Raw genomic sequence first — 5,000 nt, forward strand, 5'->3', positions numbered from 1 at the left:
GAACGCAACAACGCCAACCACACAGCATCGCCACCTATGAAAATACGACGAAACCACATGCAATACAGCCATCTACGCGAATCTGGCAACACTACATCCACCATGTCGAGCGCACCACAAACAATAACGCCATCTAGGCCTCCTGCAACGGCGATACCGCCATCTATGAGACGCCAAGCTGAATACGACATCGATGGGCGCACAGTACACATTGTCCGACGCCACCCACAAAGACGGCATCCTCTGTCCACCACGAAGTCGTCGACCGACAATCACGCCACCCGCACCCGTACGTGCCCCACCCCACCCACCAAAATCGCAAGTCCAGCGGATGAACGGCGGACGTTTCCCGCACTCGTAAGTTGCAATCCACACCTATATCTTGCGTTTCATGAAGAGTTTTATCCAATATTCGACATTCCCGCTGTCCCTAAACGTGCTCTAAGTCTGTGCGCGACCGCGTCGCTCACTGTACGGATTCCGATGCTGAGCGATCAGCTATGGGCCGCCCCATCCACGTCGGTCCCCGTGGGCGTTGCACTCGCAGTCGCAAAGACTCTGGGCAATGGCTATGTGCGCTCCGCAATATATTACTCGGACGAGTAATGAGGGTCCGAGCCCCCAGTGTGGGGAAAGTGTTTCGCAGCCCTGACCCACCGGCACGGTGTTGCGTCCCCCACCTCAAACATGTGACGTAGTCACACCACCGGTTTTGACTAATAGACAGAATGTTTATAATCATATGCCATACACCGGGGGACGATGCCGCGAGGTGTAGCTAGCTAGTGCAGTCGCACCGCTACTACTGTACAGAGATAGAACAGGCATTGACTATACATACATTAAGCTTATACACGGCGGTGCTTAGTAATACGCGCAGTCATCGGAATACAGATAACACATACAACTGTCCCTATACATGCTGAACGTCTGTGCACACAATGTCAACCACACGTCACCCACACACTCCATCACCCACTAGTCTATGCATGTAACAGACGCAGACACAACATCTAAGTACCAGCATGGAACAACATCCAGTGCATCCTCTCGGCCACAGTACACCATCCACACTATGATAACCAGACCGGGACGTCGAACCAGAAAACTGAATATCCCACTCTTCCTACAACCACCATTGCTCAGATACGCCACCAACACCCACACATGTCCTACACAGGGGTGCACCCAACAGCACCACACTGCCGCATCTCACAGCACATAAACAATGGCAGGAATGAAAGACACAGGTGTGCCACTCCTTTGCCACAAACACAGAACGGGCGCGCCACCTGCCATGAGCCACAAGTGCAACTGACGTGACATATCTGATAGTGCCTCAGGCGTCCACTTACTACCATCACTATCAACGAACCTCGCCACCCCACCCCCCCCCCACACACACACCATCCCTTAACCCAACTTCTGCCTTAACCTAACCCAACTTCTGCCTTAACCTAACCCAACTTCTGCCTTAACCTAACCCAACTTCTGCCTTAACCTAACCCAACTTCTGCCTTAACCTAACCCAACTTCTGCCTTAACCTAACCCAACTTCTGCCTTAACCTAACCCAACTTCTGCCTTAACCTAACCCAACTTCTGCCTTAACCTAACCCAACTTCTGCCTTAACCTAACCCAACTTCTGCCTTAACCTAACCCAACTTCTGCCTTAACCTAACCCAACTTCTGCCTTAACCTAACCCAACTTCTGCCTTAACCTAACCCAACTTCTGCCTTAACCTAACCCAACTTCTGCCTTAACCTAACCCAACTTCTGCCTTAACCTAACCCAACTTCTGCCTTAACCTAACCCAACTTCTGCCTTAACCTAACCCAACTTCTGCCTTAACCTAACCCAACTTCTGCCTTAACCTAACCCAACTTCTGCCTTAACCTAACCCAACTTCTGCCTTAACCTAACCCAAGTTGCGCCTTAACCTAACCCAAGTTGCGCCTTAACCTAACCCAAGTTGCGCCTTAACCTAACCCAAGTTGCGCCTTAACCTAACCCAAGTTGCGCCTTAACCTAACCCAAGTTGCGCCCTAACCTAACCCAAGTTGCGCCCTAACCTAACCCAAGTTGCGCCCTAACCTAACCCAAGTTGCGCCCTAACCTAACCCAAGTTGCGCCCTAACCTAACCCAAGTTGCGCCCTAACCTAACCCAAGTTGCGCCCTAACCTAACCCAAGTTGCGCCCTAACCTAACCCAAGTTGCGCCCTAACCTAACCCAAGTTGCGCCCTAACCTAACCCAAGTTGCGCCCTAACCTAACCCAAGTTGCGCCCTAACCTAACCCAAGTTGCGCCCTAACCTAACCCAAGTTGCGCCCTAACCTAACCCAAGTTGCGCCCTAACCTAACCCAAGTTGCGCCCTAACCTAACCCAAGTTGCGCCCTAACCTAACCCAAGTTGCGCCCTAACCTAACCCAAGTTGCGCCCTAACCTAACCCAAGTTGCGCCCTAACCTAACCCACGTTGGGCCCTAACCTAACCCACGTTGGGCCCTAACCTAACCCACGTTGGGCCCTAACCTAACCCACGTTGCGCCCTAACCTGCCCTGTAATTGTTAGTTATATGACTCTAGGAATTCGTGTAGCGTTGCCTAATTGCAACCATCTCAACATAGTTCACTTCGCGCACACTGTGGTGTTCTGCGTATTGATTCATTTTACGGTGCGTACCCTCACATCTTGCGAGTGTTGCTTACTTTCCACATGGTCCCGCTATCCACTGTATTGTGTACTGCAATAGGACGTATATCGCCCCCGCCCCCCCCTCCCCTCCTGTCACCTCTAGCTCGTCGGTCAGGAGTTCGCGTGTTGAATGCGCTTCGCAGCTGTGCAATGGCATTCGTATACGTACGCTGGCCACCTTCCACGTGTTCTTTCGTGCACACGTCGCAGCGTGTATGTATGCTGATGGAGTGCGTCGTGACACACAACATCCAGGCATGCAAGACTCGTAGAAGTCGCAAATGTAGATGGATGTCTACGTTTGCTGCCCAAGTTACGCAAATGAACTGGAAATCCGTTGTTGCGCGGTTGTTCGCGCTGGAGGTGAATCGTTGATATCGACGATCGGTACAGGTATTAACCGGTTGCTTCAGCGACACCCGTCATACCCACGAACGTGAGTGGGCATGTGGGTATGAAGCGATACGCGGCGGTGGCTGGGTGGGACCGTCCCCGGCCGGTGAGGGGGGGGCGCCCGGCGTGCTGGCCGCGCGCTGCGTGGGCGCACGCGCGGCAGCCGGCTGGTGGGGGCGCCCAGTGGCAGGCGCGCCGGCTGACGGACGCGGCAGGCGGCGCATCTGCGTGCCGGCGCACCCAGCGCGCGGCGCCGTGCGGCCAAAGTGGGTCCTCCCGGGCCCGGTGCGAAGCGCGGTGGACATCTGCAGTGTGCTGGTCCGATTGAGGACTGTGTGCGTTGAGGATGCGCCGCCGCCCGGCACTCGGCGCCGCGACGCCGTCTGCTGCTCGGTCGCCCCCGCGGTTCTCGCAGGTGGTTTGTATCGCAGCTGTGCGGATGTGTTGGCGCGTGCGCTGTGCTGGGAGAGTTCGCTTTGGCACCCAAGTGGGGCTCTGCCCCTCTGTGGCGCTGGCGTTGGAGCTGCCCGGTCACTGTTTGTGGCCGCGTGTTGTCTCCCGCCGGCAACACCACGACAGCACGCTCCCGGGCCTCTGTCGGCAGCGGCAAGCTCAGTTGGGAGCACGGGTGGTCGCACTGAAAGCGTCTACTCGCCTATCTCCGGGCGATTGCGCCTCTCTCGAACCCGACCAAGTACTTAGGACGGCGCTGCGCGCCGCCGGGACCTGAGAGGGTTTCGAGGTGTATCGTGCAGGGGAGCCCAGCCTCCTCCTGTTTGCAGAATAATTGAGCGGACGCTTGCGTGTTCGCGCGGGCCCCCGGGACACACTCCCGGGCGGCCGGCTGCTCAGCTCTAGTTGACGCAGCTCCCTGGTTGATCCTGCCAGTAGTCATATGCTTGTCTCAAAGATTAAGCCATGCATGTCTCAGTACAAGCCGCATTAAGGTGAAACCGCGAATGGCTCATTAAATCAGTTATGGTTCCTTAGATCGTACCCACGTTACTTGGATAACTGTGGTAATTCTAGAGCTAATACATGCAAACAGAGTCCCGACCAGAGATGGAAGGGACGCTTTTATTAGATCAAAACCAATCGGTCGGCTCGTCCGGTCCGTTTGCCTTGGTGACTCTGAATAACTTTGGGCTGATCGCACGGTCTTCGTACCGGCGACGCATCTTTCAAATGTCTGCCTTATCAACTGTCGATGGTAGGTTCTGCGCCTACCATGGTTGTAACGGGTAACGGGGAATCAGGGTTCGATTCCGGAGAGGGAGCCTGAGAAACGGCTACCACATCCAAGGAAGGCAGCAGGCGCGCAAATTACCCACTCCCGGCACGGGGAGGTAGTGACGAAAAATAACGATACGGGACTCATCCGAGGCCCCGTAATCGGAATGAGTACACTTTAAATCCTTTAACGAGTATCTATTGGAGGGCAAGTCTGGTGCCAGCAGCCGCGGTAATTCCAGCTCCAATAGCGTATATTAAAGTTGTTGCGGTTAAAAAGCTCGTAGTTGGATTTGTGTCCCACGCTGTTGGTTCACCGCCCGTCGGTGTTTAACTGGCATGTATCGTGGGACGTCCTGCCGGTGGGGCGAGCCGAAGGCGTGCGACCGCCTCGTGCGTGCTCGTGCGTCCCGAGGCGGACCCCGTTGAAATCCTACCAGGGTGCTCTTTATTGAGTGTCTCGGTGGGCCGGCACGTTTACTTTGAACAAATTAGAGTGCTTAAAGCAGGCAAGCCCGCCTGAATACTGTGTGCATGGAATAATGGAATAGGACCTCGGTTCTATTTTGTTGGTTTTCGGAACCCGAGGTAATGATTAATAGGGACAGGCGGGGGCATTCGTATTGCGACGTTAGAGGTGAAATTCTTGGATCGTCGCAAGACGAACAGAAGCGAAAGC

At 54.8% G+C, this 5,000-nt stretch overlaps 1 non-coding gene across 1 annotated transcript in view; it reads left to right on the forward strand.

Annotated features, from left to right (window-relative positions):
• The first annotated feature begins 3,959 nt into the window (after positions 1-3,959).
• LOC126221720 (small subunit ribosomal RNA) overlaps positions 3,960-5,000 on the forward strand; it is a 1,909-nt gene continuing 868 nt past the window's right edge. The window contains exon 1 of the ribosomal RNA XR_007543292.1: positions 3,960-5,000. This exon is cut by the window's right edge and continues 868 nt beyond it. This is a non-coding gene — a ribosomal RNA (small subunit ribosomal RNA).

Source organism: Schistocerca nitens, unplaced genomic scaffold (assembly GCF_023898315.1).
Source record: "Schistocerca nitens isolate TAMUIC-IGC-003100 unplaced genomic scaffold, iqSchNite1.1 HiC_scaffold_225, whole genome shotgun sequence".
NCBI lineage: Eukaryota > Metazoa > Arthropoda > Insecta > Orthoptera > Acrididae > Schistocerca > Schistocerca nitens.